The 22,205-nt window shown below is 38.7% G+C and overlaps 1 protein-coding gene across 1 annotated transcript in view; it reads right to left on the minus strand.

The window, feature by feature from the left end:
* The window catches only part of LOC148051327 (uncharacterized), a 69,604-nt gene that overhangs the window by 5,210 nt on the left and 42,189 nt on the right, over nucleotides 1-22,205 (minus strand). Inside the window, exon 4 of the mRNA XM_087736428.1 lies at nucleotides 2,276-2,516. The gene's annotated coding sequence lies outside the window, so the exon portion shown is untranslated. The remainder of the gene's footprint in view (nucleotides 1-2,275; nucleotides 2,517-22,205) is intronic.

Raw genomic sequence — 22,205 nt, forward strand, 5'->3', positions numbered from 1 at the left:
ACCTGATCTAAGTCTCTGTGCATTTGCATAGGGCCTAACACATCTAAAGGACCACCATAATATAAACAAAGAGTGCTGATTAATAATTTCCTATTTTTGATGGAAATTTTATTTTACTTTTCTACTAAGTTTGTTTCTAGAGGTCATAGAGCAGGATTTGGAGTCTCCTCTTGGTGCCAATGGTTATGCTTATCAACTCTATTCTTGTTTTCCCTACAACGACTTGTAAAGAAAAGCCAAGGGGGGCAGAAAGAGGACAGTCTTAACATCCAAGCAAAAGATATTGTCAGAAACTAGCAATGCCATTTCAGATTTCTGTACCTCTGTTTCTTCTTTGGGTAAGCAAGACCCATCCCTTCCTGTGTGTTTATACCATACTTAGCTTAGCAAGACTTGATCTTAAATGGGACTTTTATTTACTTTTTTATTTATTTTATTTATTTATTTGAGACATTTACTCCTCTTAACTTATGTACTAATGCATAGTTTACAGCCCATGGGGATTCCAAAGGGCAAAGCATCCAAGCTAAATATCTGCCTCTCCATCACTTACATATGGAATGAAGACTAAACATTTAATTCCTAAATAAAGCATCTAATAGTAAAAGTGCCTTTCTCCATAAAAAGTGACTAAGAAGCAATAGAAGGCAACCTATGAATCCCAACTTATGGTACTTTGAGTAACAAAAGGAAATTGGGAAAAATGCCAACATACGGAAAATGAAATTAAATTTGGCTTGGAAAGGAAACCTGTTCTTAGTAATGGGAGCCAACTGACAGCAATGGTTATACTTGATATGTATCACCAGGTATGGCAATCCTTGTTCTTAGTAATGGCCATTTTTCCTACCTGGGGAATGCAGAACAAAGTGATAGATAACTATTATGCCTTTATGCTCATGAAGGCTACAGATCGATGACCAAGGTTCTCTCTCCTTTTACCCTCAAGTTTTTTCCTTTCTTTGGCTAAGAGCCAGGATAGAAAATATGTTTACTCTCAGCAAAAAAGTCGTGTTAAAGTAGGCAGCAAAGAATAAAAAAATTAGCAGGCTTTTAAAAAAATAATTTGGGCTAAATTGATTTCTACTAGCAAAGATAATCATCTTAATAGGTAATTTTTATTTGGTTACGGTTTATCTGGAAATGGGAATCATTAAAATGCCTTGACAATAGAACAACCAAAGCTACTAATGAGGTGTAATTATAACATAAGATATATATAATTAAACATTATAAATTGACAAGTCCTTGACAGCCTGTAGTGAGCTAATCTCATGGTATTGCTCACAAGTGTTAGGAGTATTCAGTGCCCTTTCTGAGCTAAATGCACATTTGGATAATACATTTTCCTTTCCCAAGCTCTCCCTGCAACTAGATAGCACATTCATCATTTCCTGGCAGTATTTAAAATGGAATTTTAAAAGACCCATTGAAACCTATTTGTCCTATAGCCCATGGTAATGACCATTATTGCAAAATGTGAGTATATATATTTGATATACTGAGAAGTGCCAGTATCCTGTATTCTAATGCACATGCATCCAGCGCTAAACTACTGTGAAGGTTGATGATGTTTTGCTGGAAAGGCTGAGGAATATATGCACATCTCATTTAAAAACCCACCTGGTGTTGATATTCATATAATAAACTTCATAAGCAAGTGATAAATTGCATTTTTATGCCTTCCTCACCTGCACTGTACTCTTTAGTCTATTCCTCTCCCTGAGTTCCTTCCAACTTTCAAAATCTCTGAATGGCTTCAAGGAGCCACTATATTATTTTAAACATAACCATGTAAAGCTTCTGGGGCTTTTTCTCCATTTTGCCGAAACGTGGAATCTTTCTTGCCTGAGATTAGCAGGCTCTCACTTGGATGCAGAATGAACAATCATGTTTCTATGCAAGTTGAAAATCAAGTATCTTATAATACACAGAACCTATAAGCAAATAGAGGAATTTTTTCGTTGCAAAATAAAGATCTCTGGCTCCATAACAGGACCAGCATTTGCCCCTAGATCCCAAACTACGATATATAATGTATGTTCTCCTTTAATTACAGAAAACACTGTTTTAGCTTATTTTACATTACAAGATTTTCAAACATTAGCTTAGATTTATCCTATCTCTTCATCCTTTCTAGCTGGACTAATGGTGACTAAAGCACATGACTGCACATATGGAATGAAAAATGAGTCACTAGAAGCTCTGAGCCATATTTAATCTGTTTTCCCTAATCACGAGTAACAGCACTGCAAGTGTGGACAGTCCTGCTTACCTCTTCCCCATGTTATAGAGTCATCCAAAAGTTAAGAACTTCTGCGCACAGGAACCTATAGCATTTCTTTTCTTCTAGTCGTGAAGAGTTTATAGAGGGCTCTCCAGCTTTCAAGTTACTCTTATTGCTTCACGTGAATGCTTGTTTTCTACTCACTGGCAGGAAAACTTCTGTGGTCAGAACCTCAGCTGGTGCAAATAGGTATGTAATGGAGACTGGATGATTTTTGCCAGCTGATGATCTGAAATAAGATATTTCAGCATTGAAAATCTTCCATTTCTGATTAGACAGAGAAGAGAAACACTGCATGATGTGAACAGCAGCTCTTGAAATAAGTATTTTGATGTTAGAATGGGGAAAAATGTTATCTGTGTTTCACGAGTAGACTTGAAATTTCAGGACTAGTCCAAGAACACTTTTCTTCCCTATTGGAGTCTTTTATATAGAGGCTGAGATCACCTTCATAACATCTGAACGCTTTCCAATACTACACTGAGCAACATAATATCATTTGTCACATTTGTTCTTCTCCTGTCTCTGTAGCAAGACAAGCATGTGCAGTGAAGTGCCTCTCTTTCAAAGAGTTGTGGGGTTGGTTTTGGTTTTATTTTTTAGAATGTTATTAATTAGGGTATGTGGAGGCTGGGTGTCTTTTAGTATATTGATATATTTTTATGGAGGGGTGAAAAAATAGCAAAAAAACCCAAGTATCTGGCACTTTGACATGAAGATGGTAAGATTTATAAGAATAATGTCCTGGCCTCAGTGAATTTACTGCACAACTGACCTTTTGCTATATTGAAGAAAGTCATAGTGTGGCAAAGAAATGAACTTTTTGGCCATGATATTTACTCTGGAGATTTACATGGTCTTTTAGATATTCTGAGCCTACATCCTAAGTCTTGAAGATAACAAGTGAGTTCATGAATGGAAAACAAATATGTCTTATTTTTTCTTTAAACAAATAGAAAATTTATGATGAATCTATTTTAGTCAAAAAGTGGAGTTCATTTAAAAAGACAAAAAGTGTAGTCTTTTTAATGGTGAAAATGGGGAAAAAATGACAGCTTTCATATATCTTTATTTTACTCTTCAAATCCTACTCAAAGAAATCAGGAGGGGAAGCTAAAATGTCTGCAGAAAAGCAAAATGATAAAGAGAGAAAACCATCCTAAGAGAGAAAGCCAGAAAGAGAGATATAAGAAAGGTGGGTATCAGATCCAGAAACTGTGCATGAGAGCCTCTGGGCCAGATTTTCATTCAGGGGTTGGACCCCTCAGAGCACCTTCAAAAGTATAAATACTTTGCTCCCTCAAATCCCTGAGGAGGGGAGGGACAATTATATTGCCCAATATTTTTTAATGAAAAAATGCCTTCCTTTTTTCTTGGGATGACAACACTGAATGGGCAATGACTGACTGATTCTCTCTGGTTCTTGTACTGCTGTTCTGTGGTCATTCTATGGAAACCTTTCTTGCAGAAAGCCAGGCCTTTGGCTCGTACCAAGAAAGGAAACAGACTAAGCAGCCACCCGAGATCCCTTTTAAACCTATGGTTCTTTGATTGTCACACATGGCTTCTTCGTGAGACTTCTTTAAAGCACGAGACTTTGCTGTCTGATTTTAAGATCTTATGTCAGCAGTGTGGGGCAGGCTAGGATTCTTCCTGTGGGCTTCTAGAAAAGGAGAAAAACACTTGGACAAGGATTTAATTGTAAAGGAAGAAAAGCAGGTCCAAGAACTTCTTTCCACTTTGTTAAAAAGAGGTACCAATACATCAGAAGTAGTTGTATTTCACTTACAGCTCGGGTAAAGGGGAAAAAAATCACATAGAAAATGAGGTTTTGCCTATCTATGCCTATTTGTGTCTGTCCCCACAGCAAGGAATTGCCTCCTAATTCCTTTCCAGCAGCTCAGTAGAGCCGTGCTGCCTACTCCGCCAGACTGACCAGCACTGTTTCGTTCCTTCCTCATACTTCCCTCTGATTTAATTTTCTCCTTCAATTCTCAGAGCTAATGTCTCAATGCCAAAACATCCCACCCGACTTTTGTACACAATACCTTACTCAATGGAGTCTTGGTCAATGACCTTGAGATGGAGATATGACAGCCTTAAACAACTATAAATAACAAAGGTAGCTTTGATAGGCCTTTAGTTCTGGAGCAAAAGTTTTTAATGTAATCTTCTTGAAACAGAGGAGGGGATGGGTCAATCCAGACCAACTCATTTTCAATCCACCCTTTCAGCATGAACTGACATAACTCACAATGACATCTATGGGACCAAAAGAGCACAGGCCACGTTAAGCCCAGTCAGTAGAAAATAAAATATGTTGCTATTTTGTTTCCATGCATTGATTCAAGTCACCATTTTTGATTTTGTTTTTCTTCTTTTTTAGTTATCTGTATTTTAGGAAAATAAATAAAAGCTGTATTTATAGCAGAAATGTTTTTTTGCTTGTACATGTAGGTGGCAATTCCTACACCAGTAAATCCTAACAACAGCATCTATTAATTTAATTTTACAAATTTTGTTTGTATATAGAGCCAATTCCAACTATTGTACAAGAGTCAAAAATATGCCAAGCATTTCCAGCTTACAAAAACTGTGATTAAACTTGGTTAGGATTCAATAAGCTCTGCAGAGGTTAATTAAATTTTTATAGATTTATTCTTCATTCAGTGCTGTAAAAGGCTCTTCTGTTTGGCTATCATTGCCAAGTTGGTGATGGGGGAAATTGAGAACCCTGATCTACATCAATATTCTGTGTTGCCAGACATTGAAATGATTTGCAGAATATTGGTATGGCATAAATTGGGGAAGGAAGGAAGGAAGAAACAGAACTACATCTGAAAGCTGTTTGGGTGATCTGTGGGCTACCATGGATGTTAGACTTCTGCAGGCACAAGTGACATATTGAAACTTTCCCTCACTGGGAATTAGCTACAGAAGAATGAACACTTTTCATCTTGCTTTCAGGCAAAATGGATAGCCACTTCTCCACAGAGGCTATACAAGAGTGGAATGTGGCAATCTCAGCTCCATGAAGATTTTACACTTACAAATACTAATCAAAAGCACAGGTGGGTTCTCTGCCTTTCCAAATTACTGGAAAGGCTACTAGCTACCAGGTTACTAGCAGCACTACTATAGATATCTACAATATTTCATCTAGAAAACCCAAGTGTGTTTCCTTGAACTAGGGGTCAGGCAGGCAGGTAGCAAAGCAAAGCAGTCAATGTCCCAGGAGGATTACAATCAATATATTACATACAAAGAAGGTGGCCATGATGAAAAAACAAAAACAAAAACAAAAACAAAGGCTGAGAGATTAAGATAACAATATAAAGAGTACTTTAAACGTGAAAGTCTCTGCTCAGCTTCTGCTTAATCTACTCTGTAAGTCACCTGCTCAGCAAAGTTGAAAACATGCTTAAGTTCAACTCTCTTCAGCAAAGCGCTATCGCATGTGTTTAGTTTTTAGCTTGTGATGAAGTGTTCAGCTAAATATGGATTGACTGTTGAATCTGAGCCTGAGGATGTTGTTAAAATAGTGGTTAGAGGAGATGCAGTTAACATTATTTATTAAAAAGCGTTTAACAGCATTCCTTACAAAAAAACTGCTTAAGAAACTAATCTATCATGGCCTAAAGTTCTGCCTGGCGTTAAAAACTGGTAAAAAGTTAAAAAAGGGTCAGACTTGATAGTCACATTTCATCACAGAAGGACGATTGTCACAGGAACCCACAACAGGAACAAAACTCTGTAATGTTGCCTATGGGGATAGTAGCTATGTACACTGAGTAGCCTGAATTGTATCTGGGAACAGTTGTTTTTTTTCCCAAAAGTTATTAAAAATTATAGCTTGCTTTTTTTTTTTTTTTTTTTTTTTTAGCATGGCGTAGCTAATGATCATCCTGAATATTCCAGTTATGTTGTGGATCCCTTGCCTCAAAACTGTGTTTAATAGCTGAACTCCTCGGAGGACAGCTCTTGCTTTCTTTTTGACTTGGAAAATATCTTGCATAGTCCGGGCAGTAGCTGAGACAAATAGCAATAAATATTGTTAATAATCTGGAACAAGGCCTTTAGCAGCAAAACTTTTTTTTTTTTGCCAGGAAAAGTGTATTTTATGTGACATAATTTAGATCATCCAAGACTAAATAAGACTTTGGAGAATTCTAGATGGCCAGACTAAACTGTCTGCACAACATTCATGACAGATGAAATTCACTTCAGATAAATTCAAGGTGATACATGCTGGAAAGGACAATTCAACCGCTCATATGCATAGCTGAGTTATAAATTAACTGTAAGCATTCAAGAAAAAGATCTTGCTGTCACTGTAGACAACTCCATGAAAACATCTGCTCAGTGCACAGCAGCGATCAAGAAGCAAACAAAATGTCAAGATGTATTAAGAGAGGGTTAGGATTTAAGGCTGCAAGTGTTATAATGCTATGGCCTAAGTCAACTGTGTGCAGGCACCTTGAACATTGTCACCAGTTGTGGTCACCCCCCTTCAGAAGTAATTTATTGGAAAGGAAAGGATTCAGAAAAAAAGATGTGAGGGTAACATTAAAACAAGCAACACAAACATATGAATTGAAAAACTCAGTTTCCCCTGTCCTGCAGTACATATTATGGGGTTAGCCACTGTCTAAAAGAAACTGATAGAAGTAATTTTTTGAGAACTTTTTTATAATTAACATGTGCAACGTATCCCTACAAAAACTCACTTCAAGAGCTTAACCACTTTCAAAAATAACTGCCAATAAGATTCAAACTTAGAGGTAGGTATCATTAAGAAGGGACATAACCAACGAAAATGACAGATAAGGACATTTGGAGGAAGCATCCCCTCTGGCCAGGTTATTGAATATATTTCATATTCATTAAAGACCTCTCTGGTTTTTACACTGCAGGTTCTCCAATTTGCCTACTATATCCTAGAGAATTTCATGCCATTTGCAATGGATGTAACACACATGCACTTGTATCATACCTAACACATGTAGAAGTACATCACTGGCAGAGCATGCGACCAAAATTTTGCACTATTAGCTATTATACTTTATTACTATATTCCATTACTATTCAGTTTTTTGAAATATTGCCAGATTGCTTCAATATGCAATGTTATGTTTTTGTGCTGGATTGCTTTAGAATAACCTACCTGAATCAATGATTGGTGAATTAGCATTACTCTATACAAACTTCTTGTGAGAGAATGCATCATGCCAAAATCATAGAATCATAGAATCATAGAATCGTTAAGGTTGGAAAAGACCTCTCAGATCATCGAGTCCAACCTGTTAACCTAACTGCAAAATGTTAAAATAAAGATGTCAAAATAAATATACAAAATACAGCAAACTCAGAAAATAGAAGGAAAGGTAAAATTTAGACCAAAAGACTTTATAAATGAGACTAAAGTTCATATTCTTCAGCAAGCAAAATGTATAAGAAAAAAGTTCAGTGAAAGAAAAGAAATATTAAGCAAATATAGCTTGGGGAATTATTTCTTGCCAAAAACATTTTAAGGATCTGAAGCACAAAAATCTATTTTATGCTTCTCTATGCAGTTGATCATGCATTCCTTCAGGCAGGCAAATCCTATTGACTAAACAAGATTTATGTGCAGAAAGCAACAATGGGATCAAAACTGAGGTACCAGCCAGTTAATATCTGAGCAGGGCAGGAAGCAGTTTTTCTGTCTTTGCAAAAATGCATGCAATTTGAAGAACAGTACCTGTGTGTATAGAGATGAACTTCAGAACAACATTAATTCTGAAAAATGAGAGAGAGAGAAAGAAGGAAAGAAGGAAAGAAGGAAAGAAGGAAAGAAGGAAAGAAGGAAAGAAAGAAAGAAAGAAAAAGAAGGAAAGAAAGAAAGAAAGAAAGAAAGAAAGAAAGAAAGAAAGAAAGAAAGAAAGAAAGAAGAAAGAAAAAGAAAAAAAGGAAGAAAGGAAGGAAGGAAAGAAGGAAGAAAGGAAGAAGGGAAGGAAGGAAGAAAGAAAGAAAGAAAGAAAGAAAGAAAGAAAAAGAAAGAAAGAAAGAAAGGAAAGGAAGGAAGGAAGGAAGGAAGGAAGGAAGGAAGGAAGGAAGGAAGGAAGAAAGAAAGAAAGAAAGAAAGAAAGAAAGAAAGAAAGAAAGAAAGAAAAAGAAAGAAAGAAAGAAAGAAAGAAAGAAAGAAAGAAAGAAAGAAAGAAAGAAAGAAAGAAAGAAAGAAAGAAAGAAAGAAAGAAAGAAAGAAGAAAGAAAGAGAAGAAAGAAAAGAAGGAAGACAGACAGACTTATCTCCCAGGCAAGTCTGCTGGTTAGAAGATTGGAAAGGAACAGATTAAAAGGTAAGTCCTAATATGGTCTAACAAACAATCATTCAATTTTATGTAAAGTAAAATCCAAAAGGTTTACGAAAGATTTCATGATATTGATGCCTGAGTGGTTCAGACACCGTCTTGAGGGGAAATGGATGCAGCTCAGGTTCCTCTTGAACTCCCTTTACAAACTGGTACAAACAAAAAAATGTAGACAGAGGAAATCACTTGCTATCACATGTTGTTACTTTATAGCACCTAGACCACACAAATTTACCTACTTGTATTATGAATACAAGATGCAGTGCCTGGTATCTCTGAACTAATGGCTCTTTGGAATAGATGACGGTGTCTCTCTGCCCCTTAGCCCCATTCTTCTTCAGTTTGACAAGAAATTCTGCCTGCACCCAAATGCCTTTTCTGAGAAAACTGATATCTAGTTTGCTTCAAGGAAAAAAAGGAAAGGTTTTGATGAAACTGCATTTTATCAAAGAAAAAGCAATTTCTTAAAATGTCCCAAACAGCCCTGGATAATACTCTGTTTTCTTTCTTTAGAGAGACCTGCCTTGCCTCAAAAATATACACACTATAGAAATACACTGCTAGCCAGCTCTTCTTTCAGACACATAATCTCTCCATGTCCACATGGTAGCTACTCCTGTATATATAGGTAAGTAGTAGAGTCATATTTTGGTGCATTCAATAGTTATAAGACCACCTCCCTGCAAAAAGGGACTGCCCTTACCAATATAATTTATTTTGTACTAAATATGTAGTGTTAAAAATTAAAGCTACTCTGCAACCATACTTAAAGTAAGACGGAACTAAATTTATAAAGGCTACTATGTAAGAACTGATTCTAGCCCATAGGATGCTTGATTATTTACTTCAATTATTGTAGTGTTCATTTCCTACTTTTCCAGTAGCATCTAGTAGCATCTAGAAGCTGTAAGCTGGGTCAACAGTCTCTTTAGTTAAATATTGTTTGTACAGGTAGGTCCCTCTAGAAATACTGCAAGCATTGACATTACTGTGGTTAATGCAGTGCCATTGATCAGCTAAACTACACTCGCTGGTCTTTTGCATTCTCTTATCCCATTGTAAGGTAAAACAAGCTAACCAAAACCATCTTAGTTGAAATTAACATATTTTATTTCATATGCGCAACAAATATAGAGCCTGAATATGGGTACACACTGTCCTTGAAGAGCTGGATGGACAAAGCCTTGAGCAATCTGGTCCAGTCTCTCAGGTGACCTTGCTCTGAGCAGGAGGTTGGGCTAGAGATCTCCTGAGGTCTCCCCCAACCAGGGTGATTTTACAGGCAGTGACTGTTGCTGAGAGAATGGTCTATAACTCATGGTAAAACAGCTACAGGTTGTTGTTTACCTATACCTTGAGTTTGATTTTTTGGGTAATTTTATTATGCGTCACTGAAAACTGATACATATTGACTGTCTCAAGAGTGAACGTTTGCCCAGACAGTTCAAGAAGTTGACTGCTTCAAACAAACTTAGTTGCATCGCGGTCAAAGCACTAATTTCCAAGAGGCTTAATAAGACACAGTTACCCTATGGCAGTGGGTTTGGTGCTCACCTGTCAGCATGCAGTGTAAAGAACACAGCAGTTTGCAGTTGGTGGTATCTAAAAATGGAAAAAAGATGAGTTTTTCAGATTTTTTCCTCTGAAATTTTGCATATTTCTTTTGTCCAACTTCCATCCATCATTTGTGTCATCTTTCAGCTCAAGGTCGGTGTGAGAGTGAAGCAGTCACCACGAGGGCATCCTGCACCCCAAGCCAGCAGCAGCTATTGACAGCAGTAGTGACCTCATCACTACATACAATGAGTCAATATGTAAAATGCATTGAAGAGCACCATTAAACAGGAAGTAGAGGTTTTGCTCTGTAAGGACACTTTCAAACTTAGATGGCTGGAAAACTGCTCTCCTCCTCCTATTCTGATAATATATGAGCAAAACAACATATGAGTATATTAACCTTTGCACCCTTTCTTTCTCCTCCTGATCTCTAGCATCCTGGAGATGTTTCTTGCCCTCTGGCTTATTAGTGTGACAAAGCATTAGTGTGACAAGACAGACAATTGCCATTAATTACGCACATAGCACCTCTTCATGCTGACTTTGCGGGATTCATTTTCTATTGCCTTTTGCCATACAAAAGGGAGAGGGAGGAAAGAAGGAAGGCAATAAGGAGGTTACTAATCATTTTAGAGCTTGAGCTTTCTTGATTGCAATTACTTTTTTTCCTAAAACATTATGAATCATGAATATTACTGTAAGTACTTAAATAAATTAAACAGTTGAATGATACCCACATGTATTGTCCTATCCAGCTATGATATTTGTGGGTGGAGACAATGATTTACTTTTATTCACTAACCAGTATGCAATAGTCCTGCTAGCTTGTTGAGTAAGTTCCTTAAAGTCTTAAATATATCCCTTTTTATCAGCAGGCATATCTTCCTTCCTGTGATCAAGAGAAATCACATTGGTTTTGAAAATAACCTTTACACCTTTGGCTTTAATTTCGAATTGACAAACTTGTGCTTATAGTCATGCATTTGTAAATGCCTCAGTTCCTGCTCTTAAGATGTGATATCCACCAAGCTGCCATGCAGCTATAATAAACTGGATGAGAGAAGCTTTCCGTGCAATATCTGCTCCATGAGGCATTCAGAGTTGGCACAAGCACTGCATAATCAAAAAGAGAATTATGTTACACTGTCTGTCTTGGTTCAGCTTGAAAGCCATGCTCCCATTCCCTTCTGAATCCACTTGCACCTCCTATATATTAAAATCCGACTTGGAAAATGTTATATGGATCTTGCTATAGAATCCAGTCACAGAGGTAAAACCAATGTTTTCAGGACAAATTGAATGTGTTTTAACTGTCCCTGACAAGGACTCATTTAACCATTTCTTTAAACTATATAGTGATGAAGAATCCATCTTCTTCTCTGCTCTGATACCAAACTATCTTTAGTAGGAAGATTTTTCTACTTCTAGACTTATCTTCTTGAGGACAACATAGCAGATTATCCATGGCCTAACTGTGTAGGATATATCACCATCCTTGTATGGCATATTTCTAAAGTAAGAAAATTGCTTGCTTGTTTGTTTGTTTGTTTTCCCCAGATTTCCTTATAAGTTATGAATCAGCCATTTTTCACAAACTGAATCAAGCCTCCAGGCTTTGAAGGTTCCCAGCCTATAGCATTAGGAATATAAATGAGTGATCCTGTGTAATCATTCTCAGACTACCAGTATATTTCCCTCTGTTCCCCATGATGCAGACAGGGCACAACTTCTGTGTCTCCCAAAATCATTTTCATTGACCCACTAAATCTAATCACATGCAAGGATGAGAGATGGCCACAACACGATATAATCCACTAGCAAAGTGATTTTTTTGAAAAGAGAGCTTTCCAAAATGTTTGTGAGAGCAGTCCCATTGAGACTATTCTGGCACGCTTACAGTATCTGGGAAGCTTTTGTCTCCTGCCCACATTGTGATAAATATCAGTGCATCCACCTGAATGTTCTTGAACAAAACCGAGTTACAAAGATCTCAGCAACAAACTGGTCAGCCTTTTATTTGCATAAATGTTCAAAATACTTTTGTCCCACTCTGTTGCACAACGCTACAATTAAGGATGCTCATACCAAAGTACTCCAATGAAACTGCTTTAGAAATAAATGTGTACAGTCATTGGCTTCATTTATTCTGTGTATTCTTTGGAGCCATTTCTCTGGGGCGAAAATCTGATTTGTTACCTTGTAGTTCTGAAATGGGGCATTATGTTTATTTGTATTTTCAGAGCAGTGTTAAGTTGACATTTTTTGAGCCTGTTACAGTTGGAAAAAAATGGAGAAAATGGGAGCATTTGTCCCTTGGAAGATAGAACATGATTAGACAAAAGCAGTTTAGTGTTATATTGTAATCTGATATAATAATGTCCCACCACTGACCTGGTGAACCTGCCACAGAATTGCATCTAATGCAATATTACTTTCTTTCAGCATAAGAAATGTAAAGAAATGGACACACTGAGAGCCAGCAAAATTGTACTAATCACTTGAGCATGGCAAATGGGCAAAGTAATTATGCTACACACACTCACAGAAGAAGAGGGATAACACAAAATAAAAAATAAACATGCCTTTTGAAAATAATTTGGGAGTTACTCCACAAGTATCAAAACAAAATTAAACTCGCTGAGATTAAATCTAAGTACCCTTAAATACGGAGCATCTTTGACAAAAATGAGCCAGTGGACCATGAAACTCTCTTAGGGATGGGATATTCACAGAAGTCTCCCACAGTCCTTAAAACTCTGGAAAGCTCTGGGTCCCACCTGTGAGGTTTGCATCAGAGCTGAAGCAAGACCACATTAGAGGTGTTACATACACCGTTGGGGGTAGACGAGGTGTTGAAGAGTTGATGCAGCTGTAGAAGTGCCCAAGCTTGGGTGTCCATGCTCCAGCTGTTGCTATTCAGCAGCACCAAGGATCCCAGAGCTCAGCTTCCGCTTGTTCCAGACCCTGTTTTCTAGCATTTGGCAACTTTCTGGTCTTGCAAGTCACCTCAGTCTTGTGCAAGTTCCCTGCAGTCCAGGGGAAGGAAGGACCACAGAGAGATGACTGCCCCCACCGATCCAGTTATTTGTCAGCGCTAAGCTTAATGCTTTACTTGTCTGTTTGTCTTCAAAGCTGCTTCATGAATGATGGGCTAGTCCATAGTTTCTATAGTATTTCTGCTACATTTTAAATGTGGGTTGGTTCTCTCTAAAACCTATTCCCTTGGTCCTTTCACTGTCTTCTTCATATTCTGACATCTCTGACCAGTTCAGCCTTAGGGAGTCAGTACTCTTCAACTAGCACGGTGCCTCAGTTTGTACAGAGTTGTAAGGAGACAGAGCAAACCTGATGCATTGAAGGATTCTTCCCTGTATAAATGCCAGAGCTAGATGCATATGCCAAGTCCTCACATTAAGAATGTACAAATATTTAACCTGTCCTTGCAAAAAAGGAGTCTACTGAAATAGCTTCCCTCTCTTTGAAAAATATGGTTGGAGTTCACTGCTGTCTTTTAAAACCACGCTGTGGCACTACCCACCCTACACATTGTTCGTGGTGGCTGAAGAACTCAGCATGAAAGCAGAAGACTTAGTTCACTGCCCCTTTCATTCAGAAAGGGTTTCAGCCCTTGTCTTTCACCTTGTAGAACAGAAGTTTAATCTTTTCCAACTTTAGGCTAAGTACTTTGTACTTCACTTCTTAATGCTATTACTCAATACTTGTGTACAGGAGAGGAAAGTGGCATACACGTGTCTCTCTCTAGCCTGGCGCTTCATTTGGCACGGGAAGGTCTGGTTTGCAGTTACTTCCTGGGACAGTTTCTGTAATTTAACAGTCATCATATAACATGCTTAAACTGTGCAGAGAAGATGGAGAGAACCCAGAATTACTGTTTTTCTCTGATCTGTCAGCAAAAATTTGCAGTCACCTCCTTTTTACACGATTATCTTTCCTGGCCCCCTGACTTCTGCATTCTTGGCTGCAAAAAGTAGCAGCCTCAAGATAGCATGCTGGCAAGTACCTCACCTGTCATACTCCTGCACAACCCCATATATGATCCATATATGTCAGCTGTTGATTGTTGTCTTCTTCTGCAAGGTGGAACAGATGAGATTGAAAGCTCTCAGGCTCAGGATGGATTTTAGCTCAGGACCAACACCTCTTGGATGAACATACTGTTCAGTAAATTACTATATTTTAAGGCAAAGATCACAATCATATCTATCCTTGGGTATCCTATGAAAGTGTTTGTTAGCTGGGGATCCTCAACATTCCTTGACTCTATTCCAGCTTAAGTCAGAGACAGATGTTAAAATTCTTGCTGCAGGACAGGTGGATGTGTATGAGGACATGCCTGTTTGAGATGCTTTTAGGCCCAGTTACAAACAGAGCTGGGGATTGTGAGCTATGTTGTTTAATTTTACACAAATTCTTCTCTGCATTTCTGTCCTTTATTGGGACCTACCCTCCGCCATCTACATAAGGAGTTATCCCCTCCACTGTGTACATAGCAGTTATCAACACCAGGGTCTCCCAGCTCCTGTGCCAGTCGCTGCATATTGGATGTGGGTGTTGCCAAAAGGCAGTAGTGACCAATTAATTGAAATGCCTGAAGTGGAAAGGGCTTTAATGACATTCCTGCAGCGTATCTGTGATTTTTTTTCTCCTGTGTATATCTACGCATATTTAAGACTCGCAGATTTTCTGGTTATCTCTAAGTCACATCATGCTCCAACTAATGCTTCTGAATTACCTTCTGACGCTCTTACTACCTGTAAGAGAGAGTATTTTCTTTTGCCTTTTATATCCTGTCAGCTACATTAGGGGGTTTATCATTTCTTCTTGAATACACTTGTTCTCTCACCATGTATACCTCAGGACTATTAAAAGTTAGCAATTCAGAAGTGTTGTTTTTATTTGGATGATCTTAATACCGTACAAGTATCAGATTTTGCCTGACCTCGATTGCTCTCATTCCTGCATTACATAAACTGGCAGATCAGGCTTCTGATTAGGCTTTGTAATTCCAAAAATGTGTCAGGACTTACATGTTACAATTGTTCGACACATCTAAGTGTAACAGGTAAAACCACAGGGAAATTATTTTCCTGAAAATTGAAATTATTTCCATTTTGTTGTGTGGAATAAACACATACTTCTTTTTTCTTCTCACATCCTTATGTGCTTGCAGTGCCATGTATTTTGCTCTAATAAATTGTCCTTGTATTTGCACTAAAAATATTTGCACTAAAGGTATAGGCCACATTGTAAAAGTCAATAATTTCAAAGGGCGTTTTTTTTTCAGAAGAGTTTTTTTTAAACCAACCATTTTTCAACAAAGATGTTAGATCCACAAAGAAATATAAAAGAACACAAACCAAGTCTGGTTTAAAGCTTTTGGAATATCTAAGCTTCTCTTGCATCAAAATTCTGGAACATCACTTTTTGGAAGGGAGAGTCAGTCCATTCTCTCTTGTTTTTTTTTTTTTTTCCCCTATGCTTTATTTCTTCTGGTTTTGGTCTTACTTTTCAGAGAGGGCTCATCATGCTGGGCAGCTGTGATAACAGGCTGATGGACACTGGGCAGGCTCAAGGGAACCTGAGAAAAGAGGCAGCTCTTGAAGTGTGTGAGGTTTTGCCCTGGCATATTTTTTTGTGGGAAAGAGCTTTCAGATGAAAAAAAACTAGCAACGATCCAGGAACATGTAGCTGTGTCCCTCTGGAAACTGGGATCTGCTGATTGCTACAAATTTGTTTAAGGGTGGAAAATCTGCAGCTGGCAGAGACAGCGCTGAGGCTTACGGTGCTGCCCCTGAGGCTTTCCATCTACTGATGGAACAATGCGGGGTTTAAGTGAGTGAACGTGTGCAGGTGTCATTCAGCCCCTCTTCCTCACACCGAGTAGTGCTTTATTCTGGAAATCGATCCCCTAAAATCAGCCACAAATCATCTTGATGGGAATGAGGGCAGCTAAATCTGGCCTGAAGAGAAGTGACAAAGATTACATATTGCACCTGAAGGAAGCTTGACACAATGTAAAGACAAACCGCAAATAAATCAATGTAAACTGAAATTCATTTGCACAACTACATGAAACCCCATTTTTCATGATGTGAATCATCGTTTCCCATTCTCCACCTCTTCAAACACACAAAGGTTAAGTAGGGTGGAGGTTTTGATGGAGATGAACAGCTTTCAGCTGCTGGTGGGCGACTTGCAGCCGAGCTCACCCACAAGCTCCCATGAGGAGGTGATGTAAGGCTAAATTGAAGAGAGGATAATGCAAGCAAATGTGACTGACCACAGGATGCTAATGTGAGCCGCTGTTATTGCAAGTGCTTGAGACGGTGCACATTTCTGAGGCTCTCTTAACTAGTGTGTCTAAGACTTTGCTGAGAAAAAGCACTTTGTTTAAATTATTGCACTTGCTCTGAGTGCAAAACGCTTTGAGTTTAAATGAATCAAAGGCAAAGAATACCGCTTATCCTAGACATGAAAATTTCAATCCTTCAGAGAGATGAAAAAGCACTAATGCTTAATGACTGTGTGCACTTCCAGTAATTACTAAATAATAAAGTCTGATATCAGTGGTATAGGAAAGTTAGGTTATGTAAAACTTGCATTAAATGAAGGGAGTTTTGAGGAAAGAAGGATGTGCATTCATGTCTTTTTTCATTTGGAAAGTTTTACAACTGGTAATGAAAATCTCTCTCCTTTAAATAAAATAGAAAATGTGCCATTTCACTAGAAATACTTCAGAACAATACTTTTCTGAGTTTAAATCAGGGAGTTTGGACTCCGGATTCTTTTTTCTGCTTTATAATAACATCACTTCTGTGTTTCCTTGACCAAATCATTAAATCTGTAAAAATCTAGGGAAAAAGCTCTTGGTCCTGGATGCCATGAAACACTGACAAGGCTGCCAGTTTCCAAAGGTACTCAATGCCAACAAATTTGGTTGAAATCAGTGAAGCCTGCAGATATTCACAACCCAGTAAAGGCAATGGGTGCCCCAAAATTGAGGCAGTTATAATTAGTGGGGACAGGTGCAAATGGATTCCCACGCATGCAATGCAATGTCAAGTAGAAGTATAAAGGGGAAAGGAGTGAACCAGAAGAGCTACCCCAACAGAAGTTGACAATTTCACCTGATTAATTCAGTATCCTCTCAAAATGTTGGCAATATTGCATTTATTTGTTCATTACTCCAAATATTTGGTACTCTTGCAAGCACCTTTCAAGCACTTATTAATTCTCTTTGCATCCTGAGGATCATCTCCATCTTCCGTGTGGAGAATCAAGGTTTTAAAAGGTGAGACCGCAAGCCAGAAACAGGAGATTTGAGCTGTCTGACATCTCTTGCTTTCCTCATGGGACTGGAACAATAGATTAGCATCAGAGGGGGATTCCTTGCTGCTTCTTTATTTGTGCTTCTGTGGGGTTTTTCTATCTTCCTATCATTCAGCAGTGTTCAGGCATAAATTCCTTGCTCTGCCATTGCCAAGAGAGAAGCCTCTCAACACTTTGAGGTGTGAAGGTGGTGAGTGCTGTTTATTTGAGTGCATGGCAGGGTGCCAGGCAGGTGGGTGGGTGGGCTGGAGACAGAAGCTGCCTAACACATGGGATAAGATGTCTTGGGAAGAAAAACTCTGAATCTTTCCTGTGTAGGGCTGACCCTCTTGTTTAAAGACGAAATTAAAAACAATCCTCTCCCACCCACAACACACACAGATGCATAAAGACATTGAGAACTTTTTCACTACTCTTTGTTGCAAGAAAGAGAAATCCTGTAGCAAGATGGAGTTTCATTCTTTCTTTGAATTCCTCTGGCATTTAGATCTATTCATTCCCTTAGGACACCAGGGATGCTTTTTGAAGATGCCCATGACAGACATTAGAGAGTTTATTGTTTTGCCTTACTTTTCACTTTGCGAGAAGCAGTAGCAGAAGAACTTCAGAATGCCATAAAATCTCAGCATTTTGAATTTTTTTAAAATATAATATAAGAAAAAAAAAAGGAAAAAAAAAGAAAAAAAAGAAAAAAAAAAGAGCAGAAAGCAGGTCTCCTGAGTGAGTTAAAAATTAGAAATGCTAAAAAGTGAGAGGGGGAAATGACTCACCCCAAGGTCACACAACAGCTTGGGAGCAACAGCGGTGAAAGAATGTGAAAATCCTAGTTCGTTGCCCTAGAGAGAGGACCCCCATCCTTCCCCGGCATCTCTGGAAAGTGGCTGGGGAATGAAAGCATCTCTCCCTGCCTGTTTCCTTGGAGATGGAGAGCACCGTCTGTAGTAGCAAGCGTGACGGGAAGTTGACTTCTTGCAAATGGAGCCAGGTATCATCTGGCCCTCAGCTTGGTTGGATCCATGTGAGCAAAAAGTCTGCAGTGTACAAAAGGAGCTTCTTTTAAGTGAATGTGTAGGACATGGTGATAGGAGGTGAGGTTATTTCAGAGCAGGATGTAGAAAATCTAAAGTTAAAGTTAAATCTTCCCCCAAAGCCTGTACTTTCAAGTTGCTAAGAGTAAGGTACATTGAATATGCAGGAGATTGGAAAAGGAAGGAGTTTGCCAAGTTATATAATTCAATTGGATGTTCTCGCTCTAACTACTGACCTGGATCAAACCTGCTGCCAACTTGCTCATACAGAAGTCAGCAGCTGGTTCTAGTACTGGCCTGGGACACATATATTGTTCATTGCATGCATTTTCCAGTGGAAAACTTATTAGAGAAATCAGAGAATAATATATTCTTTTGCAGATTTTATATATATATAGCTATACGTTAGAGCTAAAAAGATTTATTTTTATGCGCCTCCGTATAGTTTTGTGGCTTTTGGCATTTTGTGCAAGTATCTGTGTTTGTTATAGGGTGTTTCGTGGAGGAGTTTGTGTCTTGTGATGTGCGGGAGTGACAGGAAGGGATGTGAGGCTTTGCTGGGCTTAAGAATGTTGCCAGACCGCCCGCGCTGAGGGGACTGGACTCTGAGCACAGAGCGTCTCTTCCAGGACTGCTTTCTGAAGAGCTCTTCCCGTTAACTCCAGTCTGCTGTGGCCATGAACTCAGAAAATATGCAGCTTTTATGAAGCATTACCTGACATTTATATTGTGCATTGGTATCACATTGCATTAAGCCATCTCAGATTTATGGCTCAACCTGAGAGTTCAGCTATGCACAGCAACCCCCCAGTTTACCTGACTTGTCAGTTAACTTGACCCATCTTTTTTACAGGCAGCACCTTTTAGTTCCTTTGTTAATTTTTTTCCTTTATTTTCTATTAATTTTCATTTACACCAACAGATGCTTGTGTAGACTGCAGTCACTATTCTGGCTGGCTGGTCTACACCTAACTCTTCTCTGGTGTGAAATAATCATGCCTTGAAATGCTGGAAGGCTGCTACTTCTCCATCCTCCCTCTACCACCACAACTTGACTTCCTTCAGTCACCTCGGCTGTAACAGCAACGCTGTTCTAACATCTTTGCATTGAAGTCAAACCCATTACTCATACTTGCAGGCAGTCATAACAAGTCCAAAGAATCATTGTTGCAGACAAAAGGGCAAATGAATTTATGACAGCCAATTAAAACACAATTAATAATTAAATGGCGATGTAAATTCTTAACATGAATAGTGGTTTTTCTAGAAAGAATGCTGGCATTTGACAGTGGAGTCTGTGGCTAAGTATTAAATAACATAGCACACCAAAGGAGTGGTGTCACTCCACCAAAGTTAATGAAATATTACAGTGGAGTCTGGTCCATTTTGCTGAGCTTCCAAATAAAGTGCCGAGACTTTAAGAGAATACATTAGATGTGAAAAATAAGTAACATATTTATGGAGTGTTTTCAGTCTTGTGGCAGGCCCTGTCCCTAACAGAGATGTCTCTGTTGAACCTCTGTTGGATTAAGGTTTGGCATAGACTTGTAAAAGGGTCATAAATGAAACAAAGAAAGAAAGAGAGGCAAAAAAGAACCTGCAATATAGTTATACTTTCCTTCCTCAAGCATTTAACTTAGGAAGGCAGATCTACATCCAAGACAGAAGGTTATGTGTGGGTTTTTGGCTATCACAGGAGTATGGAGGAAGGAGATACACTGCAGGTTATAAAGCGCAGACGCCAGGAACCAAAGCTCACATTGCCCAGAAGAGAAATGCAGATCCATCTGTGGATATAGTTGAGCCTCTGGACACCAAGGAGTACAGAAGGCATGAATAAGAGATGTGGGCAATGTCCTCTTCCTGAACTTTTCTCATGGTAGGGAAACATCTACCAGTGACATGGTTTTGGTTGTTTACACTTCCCCAAAGCTTCAAATTTCAAAGGTTCTGCTGTTAGGTTGTTATTACTCTCTGTTTTTCTGCCCCTTGTTTATTTTTTAACAGCTTCCCCTTTAAAATTTTAAAATAATTATTTCTCTGCATGCAGCCAATATGAAAGCATAGTTTCCTACCTCAAGCCATGTGGTTAGGAAGCCCTTATTTAAAACGCTTTCTCTCCCCCTACCTCCTTCCTGTACAAAAACAACCCAAACAAACAAAGGAGGCTTTCTTGGAAAGTTGGCACCGGTTTTCTGAGCTCCCACTGTCATTTCTTCTTTAAGATCTTCAACTTGTTTGTTTAAATGTTCATGTCTTTAGGCCTTTCTTCCTGATTTTATTGCTGGAAGCCATGAGAGCTGCTATTTGTTCCAGAAAGCAGATTTATTATTTCTTCTCTACCCCAACTATCACTTTCCTTCAATTTAAAGTAAAAAAACCAATTTACTCTTCCAATAAGCACTTTAACTCCTGTGACTTAGAGCCCCTAGCTGTGAACCCATCTTTGGTGGGAAGGCACTCTATAAAATTTAGGTGATGCATGCTACAAACAGCTGCAATCTCATCAGTTCCAGAGTATGATGGTGGCCTGATGATGGGAGTCAATATGCCATAATAAAATTTTTTAAAAAAGGGTAAATATGCATTTTGCATTACATGATATCGAATGTTGTCAGAATGGAGCTGGCTGGGGAATTTGCAGATAATAACAGTTAAGTGGTGGATACCTGGAATTTTAATGAGGGTTTCTCAAGCTCAGAGGCACATCTCATGAAGGCACAGGGGCTGTAGTTATTAGTGAGCCTTGCTGGGGAGCGTGTGAGCGGTTTGCCCCGCTGCTGCCTCTCTCTGAAGAAGGATGTGCCACTGTGCCAGCAGAAGCCCAAAGCGATACTCACAGCGGGTTAGCACAGAACGGAGCGTGCACAAAGGAGAAGAGAAAAAGGGCACCTTCACACACACGTGCACACAAGACTTGAAATCATTTGTCCAAATGAAAACTTTCCAAGGAGTGCATTTACTGTAGTGAAAAAATTACCCCACCCAAACACAATTTTTCTTAGTATTCCCCAAGAAAATGCCCAATATAGGATAATAACAGAATAATCCAGGAGACTGTGAGAAAGGTGAGTGCCCAGGATCACTTCTTTCTATCCATCTGAGCAGATGAGGAACTTGAATCCAGTCATCCCACACCTCAGAGTAGGGCTCTAGACACCAGACTGTCAGTGTGTTCTAGGGAAGGCAAGGCGTTGTTTTGTATATGTAACTGAAAACACATTTGCAAAACTTCAGTTCTGTTCTGCATCAGACTGGAAAATACATTTTAAAACCTGAATTTTCCACTAAACACCATTCTGGCCTTCTTGCCGTTGTACTTCAGAGATCAGCATCTAAAATTGTGCAATGGTCTTTTGATTACCTACAGAGTCTTGGTTCATTTATATACGTAAAAAGGTAATTCAGGTCATTTGGTTGTAAATAGCAAGATGATTTCTGACAGGCACTGAAATGCATGTGGGAATTTATTTATTTTCTACACTGAATGAAGTTCTTCATGCTAACCATTCCTGCCTAAAACACAATCACAGCGAGTGGTAGACGAGCATTCACCACACTATTCTTTTGAGATACATAACCATCACAACAAAGAAGAATACAAAGAAGAATTAGTGATAAGAAAGCCTTGGT

The sequence above is a fragment of the Nipponia nippon genome, unplaced genomic scaffold (assembly GCF_047370975.1).
Source record: "Nipponia nippon isolate SJK-2023a ecotype South Korea unplaced genomic scaffold, ASM4737097v1 scaffold_6, whole genome shotgun sequence".
NCBI lineage: Eukaryota > Metazoa > Chordata > Aves > Pelecaniformes > Threskiornithidae > Nipponia > Nipponia nippon.